The following is a 14,380-nucleotide window of genomic DNA, read 5'->3' as shown; positions in this document are numbered from 1 at the left end:
ACAGACAGATGGAAAGGAAAGAAATGGGTGTGAGCATTGACAGAAGTGATAGGAATAAAACATCAACAGAAGATTAAGGAAGGGCAGTTAGCAAAAGTGAGAGGTCGAGAATCAAAAACGCGGTTGGCAACCAAACATAAAGACGGGAAAATGAAGAGGAAGGACTTTCTATACTGGTGTTAACGACAAGGAAAAAAACATGAGGAAAGTGAGGTATAAAAAGATGAGAAGACTAGAAGATACAGGATTAAATGAAGAAGCCATAGAGTGTGATAGCAAAAGATTAAAAGTAATAGAGGACAGACATTATCGTTAAAAAAAAGATATAAGAAAAAAAGCACTTTTACTAAAAGAACAAAAATTAAGCCAATAAAGGAAATGAGGGGGGGAAAGTGGGGGAAAAAAATACACTGGCTTAAGTAGATTAATTTCCAAGAGATGTAATTTGCCATTTCTGACTTAAGAATTCTTCTGTCTGTTTCTAATGACCTACAGTTATTGGGTGGTTGGGATATGGCATTCATATTCTTCTTTTTGTTTCTAATGACCTGCAATGATTGGGTGATTGAAGCGAAGCTGAGCCAGTCAGCCACTCTTAAAGAACTTTTGCTCAAAATGCTCAAATGTGTATAAGGTTGCCACAGTTTACAGACTCAACTTCAAGGTTAGCATTATGTAATTTTTTTGTTCAATTATCTACTTACATTGGCCTTAACCCAGAAAATTTTTAGTATCTCAAGGCTCCATCTCTTATAGAATACTCCCTATAAAGGTGCTGCTCAGAGAATGCTGTCAGTTCTCAGAGAGCTCTGGCAGCTTCTCAAGACACCCTCCTGCCTGCCCCTGGAAAAACGAACCAAGGGTGGGCTTTGTCCTACTATCCAAAAACAAAGTAGGTATTATCCTTGCACTGGTGTTGGGACTCTCTTAACTATGGTTCTCAATCATGGCACGTTAGAATTGCCTTTATTTTCATTGTTGTTGGGTTTTGTTTGTTTGTTTATATACTAACTGGATCAGAAACCTTGGGGATGGACCCAGGTACCTGCATTTTTTTCATAAGCTCCACGTGGTTCTTGTGTATAACCAGGGCTGCCTGCCTTTGCTCTTCAGTATCCATTTAAAGACAGCCAATGGGTACCATAAGAGTTTAGTACAAGACTTTTAGGTTGGGCTGTCCATTAACAAATGACCCTACTCAAGTAAGGCATTAAGATGTCTTTACAGTGTACTTTACTTTCTGCCACCAAGCCAACAAACTTGTTAATAGGACAAAAATGTATGCCCATATGTGTTCTCATAGTACAAGATCACGAATAGCCATGGTTTAATTTGCTATTTCCTATAGAGAAAGGAAAATGAAGAAAGAGAACAGGAGAAACTGTTTGCTGTCTACTGCTATAATTTATTCATTTGATTGGTTTTTACCCAGATTTGTTACATTTGGAAGTCCTTTGGGTAATGGCATATTTTCTGATGTTTAAAAAATAAATAAATTATAGATCTGCACAGTGGGGTATGGAATTTAGAACAATTTGGTCTTAGTCTCTGGAAAGAATAAAATGCTAAAAGGTCTTAGTTCAGAACTTGCGAAGTTAATGTCAGAGTTACCTTTATAAGAATGTTCTCATCTGACAAATATACAAAGTGAAAACATGACTTTTATATGTATATGTATCCTGTATATAGTAACCTTAAAGCTTAAGTAATCAAATCAATTATCATTAAAACAGCTCAGCAGCTACCTGAACCATCTCTGTTTTATTTTCCTGTAAATGTTTTCACATGTAAATAAAATGCTTCTTTGCCCTTGTTCAAATTATTTTGAGTACAAAGAGTGTTCTTTGCATCAGCAACTGTATCTCCTGGGACCAATATTGTAATTAATGAGATTTGAAACACATATTCAGAGCCAAATTTGAGATCCCAGACACAAAAATGAAGATCCATTGTTTTGTTTTCATTTTTTAAAAAGGGAAAAGATTGGAGATTTAAAGCTTCCTAGTGTAGAGAATCACAATGTATTTTTAGAGGGTTTTTTTTTTTAACCCACATATGAGATTGATGAATTTGGGGAGCCTGGATTTGGGATAGGGGAACCCTGACCAGCAATGTCACCAGAATGGAACATTTGGAATCGAGGTTGATTTTTTTAAAAAACTTTATTCTTTCGGATATAGAACATCATAATAACTCAATCATTAGGTCTCCCTCATCCCTACCCCCATTTCGTTTGGACACGTATGCACAATTTTCTCTTTCTGGAACCTACATCTAATTCTTGGAAGTCTTTATCACTTTAAAACAGGCAGTTCATTATGCCACCCTGCTCAAGCTCTAGATTGACTATACATTTCTTTGATCCTCACTTTTTTTCTGTAGAACATTAAAGTTAATAATGTCTACATTCTTACAGTGCATGAGACCTCAGAAAAGATTTACCTGTTATATACAACAAAGAGACCACCTCTTTATGTTTAAATGGAAGCTAATCATGAATTTAATTATGTGCATCATACAGATCATTTAGCTTATTAACTTAAAACCACTTAGAAATAAAAATATTTAGAAAAATAAACTAAACATTAAAATAAATTTTCTTGTTTTAGAGTAATATTCCCCAAAAATAAAACTGTTCTATTATTTATTTGTTTCATAAAACTAATCAGTTTATACAAATAACTCAGTTGCATTCATACCACTTTTCATTTCAAATCGTTTAACAGATATTCATTCATTATTACTCAATACATCCCAGTTAATTAGATTTCCCTAACCAGCTTTTTAAACTGGGTAAACTGAGTTCTAGATATATTCGTTAGCATTAGCTGATCCAAAAAGAAAACAGAACTAGTTCCAGAAGAAGAACTCCATGTTCCTGGCTGGCAGTCCTTTTCCCAGACCACGAAGCCACACCTCTTTCTCTCCGAAGTGACTATTCCACCAAGGAATGTGAGCAAGCTCTGAGATGTTTGTCATTCAGACTACCTTGTGAAACTTCACTCCCAGGCAGAAGAGACCAGCATGCTCAGATTCACAAAATGCTCAAATGCCATGTACCAAAGCAATGAAATGAATAGTCATTGCAACTATGCTACTGTGCAATTTAGTCACTTACACCAGAATAATAAATGAAATTGGGCCTCAAATTAACATTTTTTGACACACTATTATTGGTTTAACATCAGTTAATCTGAGGCAATGACTGTTTCCATAACCTATTGCCCTGGATTTTTAAAATCCCAATTTACATATTCATAAACACTTACCAATGTGTTAGGAGACACGGTGTGCAGATCTACCAGTTCCATAGAGTTCCAGCCCTAGAGGGTCTAGTCTTTTTTAGCACTACCAAGAATGTAAAGTTTAGTGACTTGAAATAAAATAAAATTATCCTTATACAAAGAATTATATATAAGCTGAAGATGAAAAATGAAAAACCAGGGCTACCATGTATGGCAATTTCATATACTGTAGCGTTTTGCAAAACAAATTCCAAGTGTTGTCATGTTCACTGGCTGGATTTTTGTCATTAAATGTTGAGAGTTATGTAATAGGAAGTGTGCCAAAGAGTGTTCTTTATTCAAAAGTATTACTATTTTTTTTAGTGCATTCCTAAATCTTCACAATGGTTTTTCACCTAGTAAGGTTATGCCAATATGATATCTTTGCACTCTTGGAGCTAACAAAAGCCCCAGTCTCAAGAGGGAGGCTATGCAGCATTCCAGGCAGTGTCATTTCCTTCTGTTAGAAATGGAAACAGAGAAAAAAAACACCTACTTCATTTGCTTTTCATAATTTTCAAACATAATCAGATCCTCTTACCCAAGTATGGCAGGAAAGGAAGACGATGACATATTATACTACTATTGCATTTTGTTTGCCTTTAGATAGTTTTAAAATAAGTGGTTAAAAATATATTATGCCAAGTAAAATCTGTTTAAGACAAGGGCTGAATATTGCCATTGCCAATCATAAGCTATAAGGTATAAACAATCTTAGCATGGTCATATACGCTTGTCAAAGATATAGAGGACACTACAAATTTTGGGAGTTAGGGCTGGTTCCTCAACAAGTCTTTGAAACCAGCTGGGCTATGCCCTATGTATTGCAGTACAGTAAGTACAGTAGTTTTTTAAGATTTATGTGTATTCTGTGGTGGCAATTGCCACCTGCCAGCACCATCATATACCATTAGGTGATACATGTACAGTCAGATTCCTCATCAGAAAAATAATTTTACAGTGTCATTGTCTTCGAATGCTTTTCAAATGCTTCATGTTCTTTTCTTTGCACCTAAATTCTTCAGGCAGAGAACAGAAGGATCCCGCTGCCATATGGTGCTGAGGTATTGACAGTAACAAGGCAAATTCCCACCAGCCTTGCCCAACTTCTAAGACCCATGTTGTCTGTGGTTTTGGAGGCCCACTTTAAAGAAGTTGAGAAAGAATATATTTCTGTCTAATGGTCGGTCTGCTACTACTATTCTGTGCTTACCTCCTGCACTGTCCTCCCTGTAACTCTCATGCAATTTTCAGTTCTTTGAGGAGAACCTTAAACAATGTCTACTACTCTATGGATCTGACCTAAGGCTAAAGTTGTTGCAACTCTCTGGGTTAAAGATAGTTTTTGCCAAATATACTGACCTCTGGAATATTCTTCTGCGGTACTATTATTGACCCTGAGGTGCCCAGAAATTAGAGACTCGGGGGCACTATATCCATTTATCCTGGCTTTTCAGCCTAGTCTGGTTTCTAGAAGGGAGATAGCAAAGAGCACACTGTGGGAATGGATGCAGGTAGTCTGGGGAGCAGTGTGGCCGGGGCGGGCCAAGGTCTGGGCACACTCTCCTATCACTCTGAAAGACTTGTCCCTACACCCCAACTTTCCCGTACTGCTTCCTTTGTTCTTGCCTTGGCTTTTGTGTCCTTTTAGAAGATGCCAGTTCTGTTTCGTAGTTTGGGTTTTTTCTTTATTCTAAAGAAGCATTGATCACTTGTTACACAAGGAGACACATCCATGCCCCAGGAATTTTCTGAAGACATAAGGAGCTTACCAAAGGGTAATAAGCAGGTGAGGCACAGTACTACAACTTATCACCTTATCTCCCAGTTTATATATGTTACTATATATATTTCATATCATATATATGGCATATATATGTGTTTCATATGTATATAAGATATGTAATGGATATATATAATCTTTTGTACATATGTAAGATATGTAATATTATATATATATGGAAGGAAGAGGAAAGTTTAGTGGGAATATATGAAATTGGCCAGGCGCATGGCTCACACCTGTAATCTCAGCACTTTGGGCAGCCTAGGCAGGAAGATTGCTTGAACAGGAGTTCTAGAAGAGCCTGGGCAATGCAGAGAGACCTTGTCTGTACAACAAATTTAAAAATTAGCTGGGCATGGTGGCACACGCCTGTAGTCCTAGCTACTAGGAGTTTGAAGCTGCCATGTGCTATGATCACACCAGTGCACTCCAGCCTGGGCAATAGAGTAAGACCCTGTTGAGAGAGAGAGAGAAAGAGAGAGAGAGAGAGAGAGAGGTAGAAGGAAGAGAGGGAAGGAGGGAAGAAACAAAGAGAATGAAATCACTATTTTTGTAAGTCAAAGGTGACTGCTGGCAACATTATATGGTTCAACCATGCAATAATTTCAGTTTTTGCATCCCATGCTACAGACTGCTTATGTGTTAACACGAACTAACATGTATTAAGCTCATACAATGTGCCTGGCACTAAGTGTTTTACCTACAGTGTCTCAATGCTTTTAACAACGCTTTGAGGCCAGGCATAGTGGTTCACACCTATAATCCCAACACTTTAGAAGGTCGAGAATAACTTGAGCCCAGGGGTTACAGAATAGCTTGGGAAACATAGCAAAACCCCATCTCTACAAAAAAAAAATTTTTTAATTAGTTGGGCATGGTGGTGTGCACCTGTAGCCCCAGCTACCCAGGAGGCTGAGGTGGGAGAATCACCTGAGCCCAGCAGGTCAAGGCTCAAGTGAGCCCTGATTGTGCCACTGCATTCCAGCCTGGACAACAAAGTGAGACCCTGTCTCAAAACAAAACAAAAACAAACAAACAACAACAACCAAAAAAACCACAATCCTGTGAGGTGTTATTATTTGCACACTTTTTTCTGGTTCACACAACCAGTAAATAACCAGATTGAGATTCACATGCAGCCTCCCTATCTCATCAAACCTTTTAGGAATCTGACACACAAATTTTTCCAACCATCCCTACCCCTTAAGGTTTACTCCTTCATGTACTATGATTCTAGAAGGACAAACTTTTCTGTGAATTCAGGTTGGGTTAAATACAGTTGGGCCACTCAAATAGGGCTTATGGATATCATTTCAGCACAGTCGGCCCCTAAACCTCCTGATTAGATCAGAAACACCAAGCCACATCCTGCTTTATTGGAGACTCATCTTTCCTCAGGTCCATCATTTCCTCCCATTTTCACTACTATAAGGTGAGTATTTTGGCTCCCTATAGGATACAATGGGGAAGAGAAATGATTTGGTGTGTATCCATTTCTCCTTCGATATTTAAAAGACATGTTTTCCAGCCGGGCACGGTGGCTCATGCCTGTAATCCTAGCACTTTGGGAGGTCGAGGCGGGCGGCTCATGAAGTCAGGAGATCAAAACCATCCTGGCCAACATGGTGAAACCCCGGCCTAAAAATACAAAAATTAGCCAGGCATGGTGGAGTGTGCCTGTAATCCCAGCTACTTGGGAGGCTGAGGCAGGAGAATCTCTTGAACCTAGAAGGCGGAGGTTGCAGTAAGCGGAGATTGCACCATCACACTCCAGCCTGGTAACAGAGTGAGACTCTGTCTCAAAAAAAAAAAAAAAAAAAAGTGTTTTCCTTACTCCTACTAAGTTGATCAGCTCATGTCTTCTTTCCAATTTTCACCATATTCATTCTTCTTCAAGTCGATCACATTTCCCAGCTCCATGTGGCTGTGTGATCTGTGGTATGTAAAACCTGAAAACAAAGAGCTTTGTTTTAATTCACATTCTGCGTAGGAAAAGGGAAACTTGGGCAGTACCATCCATTAACTGGATCACTGCAAATAAGAGCCCTACCTCTGGAAATGGTCAAAAACGGGTCCCCTGCATCTAAATCAGCAGGTTGCAATTCCTTTTGGGTTTTTTGTTGTGTTGTTTTGTTTTCTGTGTGGTTTTCGTTTCCTCATGGATTATTGTAGTTCACTGTTACTTTTTCTTCTTGCCTTGTTTTTCGGGCTTCACTTCCTCCTTCTATTGTTATAGCTGTCTTTTTCCTCTCATCACATTTCCTGTTGCCTTTCCAATTCGGTGGGGCCCCATCCAAATCACTCACTGCCTGGCTCCAGAGTCGTCTTGGTCTTAGGGGAAGAGCAATCTTATGCCAAATAATTCCAATCCCTGGGACATCAGAAGAAGGATCCTAGGGACTCAGTATCCCAAAGTTTTCCTTTATTGATTTGATACTAGAATGAAATCCAAGTATGCCTAATTAGGACAAGAAAATATTCGTCCTCTTGGCTTCCTAGCCCCAGACCGTTCTGAACTCTGACAGCACCAACATCCATCAAATCAAACAATGAAATCAACTTTGGTTACTTAGCATAATAGAAATAAACTTGTAATATTCTATTAGTGAAGGATCAATGTCTCCTGTCTTGAAAATAAACATCAGAGCTTGGCCTCAACATTTATATAGCAGCAGGAGACCATTATTTTGTGGCAACATTCGATTACATTGACATCAAGACAGATTTATTAAATTAATAAATAGGACATGATTTTCAGCCTTTCATTTCCAACCCTCACCACCACTACCCTCCCCAAGGTGATCTTCTGAAACTCTTCATCCATTTTGTTGATGTCTTATTTATAATCTCTATTTCTTTTTTGCTATTTGTCAGTTTACATCCAAAAATATTTTAAATACCCATTTTTAGATAGAAAATTTAAATTAGTTATTAAGAACAACGTTAACAATAAGGAGTTTCATCAAATTGCTAATTGTTAAAATGTTTCACTGGTGTGGTATCTGAAGAGGTATTATTTCAGATGTGCTCTTCCAAGTCCTAAATGTGGCTAATGGCAAAGCTCACAGTTCCTGCTGCCTCTTTTTCTGACTTCCAGCCTCAGGGCCTTTGCCTTGGCTATTTCCTCTGTCTGGAATGCTCTTCTCTTTGCTCTTTGTATGGCTGATTTTTTTTTTCTCCTTAGTCAAGTCTTCTGGAAGATCAATTCCCCAGAGAGATTTTTCTCTGAGAGTCCTTTCTAGAGTGCTTAGTGCCTCATCCTCAGTCACTCCTCATCCTGTCGTTTCGTTTTATTTTCTTTATAGTCACATGTCACTATCTGAAATGGTCATGGTCTGAATTACTCATTAGCTTGCATACTTCATAGAGGCAGCAGTCTTATTGTTCTTCTTCTCTGGGGTACTAGAGTCCCAAAACCCAGAATTGTACCAGGTACACAGTGGCTCTCAATAAACAAATATTCATTGACTGAATGAATAAATGAATAGATTACTCTAAAAATATCACACAAGATTGACCTGAGACCTTATCTCTCTTAGATATTTGCAGCATGCAATCTTTCCTGCCCTCTACCCTACCCCCACCATCTAGGGGCTCCTTGTATTCTTAGAAACAACGGTGATTGAACAGAAAGTGTCAGCGCACATTTAGATTTTAGGCTTCTGCTCTTACTCCAATTTATTGTTCCAGCATCTAAACCAATTTAGCAGAGTTTCGGTGAGCAGGACATGAAAGAGAGAAATATTTCCTCCTCTTTTCTATCATCACAGATCTAACTTGCTTGGAGTTCCACGTGGCTTAATGTTGCTGACAATAAGGAAACAAGTAGCACACAGTCAGCAGATTAAGTTTTCAGTAATAAGCTTTCATCATGTCACTCTCCTGCTCAAAAACCTCAATGCCTCCCCACTGCTTATAGGATAACTTCCTCTCCCCTCAGATTTGTATCCAGTATGATCCATCAGCACCTACAGCTTTTGGGAGATTAAGTAACTTAGGCATGTCTGTCTTCCCTACTAGAGTATGTACTCCTTGAAAATAGTCTATTCATTCAAAGGCATTTCCAGCTTACCTACATGTTGAGCTTGATATAGGGAAAATACATTGTTGAAGAAGACATGTCACTGCTTTCAAGCCTCAAAATTACCAATTCAGTTTGTGCCTTGCTTTTGGGAGCTACTTGCTAATGTTTCTAGAATTAAATTTTAGTCCCATTTGCTGAAGTCTGACAACCAGATTTGAATTCCCCGTTCCACCAATTATCAGCTGTATGATCTTAGGCAAGTCATTTAACCGCAGTTTCATGAACTACAAAGTGAGATGATGTTACTACATATTAGTGTTGTCATGAGGATTAAATGAGAAAATGCGCATACTGGGTTTAGCACAGAGCTTGGCACATCATAAGTGCTTAGTAAATATTTATGAATGTTTTCTTCTCAGTAGAGCTTGCCTATAACCTATAGGGTCTGTAACCACACAAACACATATCTGATGCATACAACTCTCCTTACCTTGAATGGCTTTCCCTGTTCCCCTCCGGCTCCAGCTCCTTTGTTAGTCATTCTCTGTACTTATAATTTGTATCAGATGAGATCCGGTGCATTCAGGATGGTATGGCCATAGACACAATCTGTATCATACAGACAAGCTGCCTTCTACTAGAACTTAACTTTTCCTGTGTCTTTTTGCCCCAAGACATAAAAACAGGGATATAAGAGCAGAGATAATGCTATGATTTTCCAGCAGTGCCCAAGATAGTCCTGTACTGATAGAATGTACCCGCTAACTCATTTTTGAATGTAGCGAATAGTATATGTAACACCAAATTCAACAGCCTTTTTATGGGTAGCAGTTAGTCATTGTAATGATATCCTTTTGACTTTCACAGATTCAAGGGTGAAAACTAGAATTTTGATGTCATCTAGTCACATCTGCAAAGGAGTTTCCACAATGTCCCTAGATTCCTGTAAAGAAATTCTTTCTTAACTTTAACTAGTGATACAACTTAAGTACTTTTCCTCACTGAATCAGCTGTAGCAATGGGGGAAAAATTAGTCATCATTCTCCTAATAATAAGCCTACATATACTTTAAGACAGTCATCAAGTAATCCTCTTCTCCCAAATGAACAATCAAAATATTTATTTGCATAGCTAATATCACAAACGGTGTAGGCAAACAGACAAAGTCGCTCTCCTGTGAATACTATTAGCTTGTAGTTCACGGTTTAGGTGACTGTTCCGGAGTGAAATAAAAACATCTTCAGAGACTTCTACCGGTCAATCAACATTTCAAATATTTTTCTAAGCTGCCCCTGGTAATTGCAACCTTTTAAGCATTTATTGGTGGTAGAATGGAAATACAACAACAGCAGTATAGTCATCCACTCAACAAACATTCACTGAGCACCTATAGTATGCAGTATTGAGCAACACAGTGTTTGCTAAGCAATGGAGGGCATGCGAAAATTTATAGGAAGCAGTAGCAACCATAAAGAAGTTTAGAGAAAGACACAAAAGTTTCCTGAGTACCTATAATGGGCTGGGCACTGCGCTAAGTCTTAGTGTGTACAGATAACATTTCTGACTTTGAGGATTCAGTAGTCTAGAGGGGAGTGTAAGAGTCTTATATGTTCAATATAGTCTTATAAGTGCTGGGAAAGATGTTAGTAGCAGTGAATATTCTGGGCCACAGAGGAATACCCCCACCTATAGCTTGCTTGATGCTTGAATGGAGACTTAAAGAAAGAATAAGACTTACCTTAATAAAAAAAAAAAAATTAATAAAAGTAGAGAAGGACATTTGAACAAAGGGAACAACATGTACAAAGGCAAAAGGGGAAGAGAGACCATGCACATTCCAGAAGCTACAGGAAATTTGCCTGGAGTGGGGTGATTGTGAGGCAGTTGTGCAGAGAAAGCTGGAGAGTAAGCAGACTGATTCGTGAACAGCTTTCTATGACTACCATGAAAAAGACTGGGTTTTAAATCCTTGAATAGCCTTGGGGAGCCACTGGAGGACTTAATAGAGAAATGACCTGATCAGATTTGCAATTTAGAAAACTCACTCTGAAAGCTGTGTGGAGAGATAGAGAGAGAGAGGAAGCTAGCAGAGGGGACAGCACAAGGATCCAAGTGAGAACTGATAAAAGTATGAGCCACGCTAGGTAGAGTAAGGAACGGAGAGGAGAGGATTGCATGCAATCTTAAGATTTCAAAAAACTGGGACTAGTGTGCGCCCATTTCAAAAGACTGGGCAAAGTTGATCTATTTGGCCAACTTCTAGCAAGATAATATTAATTAAACACCCATAGATTTAACAGGCAGAAAGCATTTACTTTTATTACAATGCACTTACTTATATTGCCAATACATGTCCTTTAACTGTAAATTATTTCACATGATAGAACCAAGTACCTTTTGCAGAACACATCTTTTTAACAACAGCGGAAGTTGATGAGGAAATCAACATTTTACTCTCTTCAGGTGTCTAATGTATAAAGAGCTTCCTATAATTCTCCATAAAAACACATAAACAACAAGAAAAACACAGACAGACAGACCACACACAAACACAACAATTAAAACAGCAACCAAACAAAAGAAAAAAATGTTTAAAAAAGATATATAGATAGATTCAAGACAAGCAACATTTCAAAATTCTGACTTAGATCATTCAGACCTTGGCTGGAGAAGCCTCCAGATCCCATGCTACTCACCTGCTGTCTTGGTTAGGTTTTCAAAGGCAGACTCTGAGATGAGTATGGAATACCATATGTTTATTAGGGATCAACAACCTTGTGAAAAAAAGCGAAGGAAGTAGGATTGGACAGAGAAAGACGTTAGCTAGATTACAGGCCTGACAACGCGTACACCAATCTGGCAGAGATCTCTGGAGCAAACATTGGCCATCGGAGTTTCCTCTGTCTGGCCAAAATGTCCTGGTCTTTACATCCCAGCCTCATTTACCAGCTGCAAGCTGCCCCAGGGAGGATGTGATCTCTCGAGAGGTGGTGTTTTGCAACTGAGGCAGACCTTGAAGATGCCGGCACTCCCCAGAGCAGAACAGCATGTTTTTTCTTAAAAGAAGATCTCCTTTTCTTAAAAGGAGTTTCTCCCACACCTGCACACCCCTGTTTGGATGGCGCTCAAAGATAGAACCAGGCCATATTCTTGGCCTTGGTGGAACTATATCTAGATTGCTCCAGCCAGATGGCTATATCTCCTATACTTAGAAGTACTATTTTAGAATTATAGAAACATGAAAATTGTGTTGAGAAAAGAATTCAAAATTGAGTTTAAAGTCATTTATTAATAATAAGATACCAGTGGGAATGAAATGAAAAAAAGCAGAAAAAAGTTAATAGTAATATGAGGTTATTGTTTTCATACTTTTCTGTGTATATAGTGGAAATCACAAAATGAGACATACAAAGCAAGCATGTAGGTTCATAGAACTAGAAGGCAGATTAGAAAGGGGCACAGAGCCCTCCTGAACACTAGGAGAAAACTGGTTTCCTTCCTCCATTCAGTCAGTTACAGCCTCACCTGAGGGACCTTTACCAAGACATTTAAATTCTCTTTGCTTGCATCACTAATACCTGAACGGTATTTATAACAGGAATACTATTATGTAGAAATATGACACAAGGTACAGGATAGAAGTGGAGATAATTTTAAAAACCAATAGAATGACTAAATAAAGACTGGCTCATCAGAGTTTAGAATATCAGTCTTTTTTTTTTTTTTTTTTTTTTTTTTTGAGACAGAGTCTTGCTCTGTCGCCCAGGCTGGAGTGCAGTGGCGTGATCTCGGCTCACTGCAAGCTCCGCCTCCCGGGCTCAAGCCATTCTCCTGCCTCGGCCTCCCAAGTAGGTGGGACTACAGGTGCCCACCACCACACCCGGCTAATTTTTGTATTTTTAGTACAGACAGGGTTTCACCATGTTAGCCAGGATGGTCTCGATCTCCTGACCTTGTGATCTGCCCGCCTCGGCCTCCCAAAGTGCTGGGATTACAGGTGTGAGCCACCACGCCCGGCCTATCAGTCTTTTTTAACGTCATGGTAGAATAAGGCAGAAAATAGTGAAGATCTTTAATTGTGATTCCTGTAACTTGGTACTATGTACTGAGTTCATAAATTCCTCATCCCTCGGAATTTATTTCTATGGTTAAAACTCATTGATTTAGATCCCATAAATTTGTAATGTTGCAGTAATACAGTTGTAGTATGTCATTCTGGCTGAGAAAATATTTTACAATGATTTCCCTCCTTATAAAGCAGGGGCCTACTAATCTTCTTCAAGCATATCTTCAGATTCTAGGCCCAGCAGTTATTTCCATAGTGTCAAGCATGGTCATGATCCATTTATCATGGCCCAATAATGACTTGTATTTTTTAAACTAATTGACCTATTCTTAGAAAATATCATTTTTTCATAAAATGCAAATTATTTAGAAAATTACAAATAGCATCAACTTCAAAAAATGTATTTTTCACCAAAATTTGGATATGGGGTTTTCTGCTCCACTTTCACTTCGTAGGTCCCATCGTAACCCCTTTCCCAACCCTACTAATGGAGCTCTGCCTACAAGCCATGCTATATTTCAGAGAGCTCTGTCCACTCAGGCCCAGAAAAAACAGATTGGTGTAATAATGCTAGGGTGAAAAGAGAATGGAGGAAAAAGGAGGAAGGAGGTTCAGAAATGGGTAAATTATAATATCTAAACTAAATATAAACCCATATGTGCCCCCAAAATATCTCAAGACTAACCAGACCAGGCCAGTTTCCCACAAACACTTTGGTCCTTGAGTTTCTTTATAACAAGCTGTATTACTTGCCTATGGAAAATAATACACATAAAAGCTACCATCTTAATAGTTTTAGAAGTTATTTTAAAAGTTATTTAAAAATAACTTTTAAAAATCCAACAAATTAAGTTAAATGCTTTGATTTTAGAAGTGTCTATGTTTAACGAACAATTACATTAGATGCCTGTAACTTTTTTTTTTTTTTTTTTTCTAGCCTGTAACTTTTTTTAATCGTAAAGAAAATCTTGGTCTTAGGCACAGTATCCATCATGAGTAGAACAAGACCCCTGTGGCCCTCCCCCTCTATCACGATGAGCGCTACCACTAGGCACTGGACACCAGACCGTCTGCCAATGTCGTCCCCCACAGCTAGAAGCTCGACCGTCACCTTTGCCAGAAAATGGATTCTGTGCAGCACCTACTTCCTCTCATTGTTCTCTTCCAAAACAATTTCTCCAGCTAAGGTGCACTGGCTGGGTCTAGGTCACATGTGTGTAAAT

This window comes from Pan troglodytes, chromosome 4, assembly GCF_028858775.2.
Source record: "Pan troglodytes isolate AG18354 chromosome 4, NHGRI_mPanTro3-v2.0_pri, whole genome shotgun sequence".
NCBI lineage: Eukaryota > Metazoa > Chordata > Mammalia > Primates > Hominidae > Pan > Pan troglodytes.
This window is presented reverse-complemented; position numbering follows the sequence as displayed.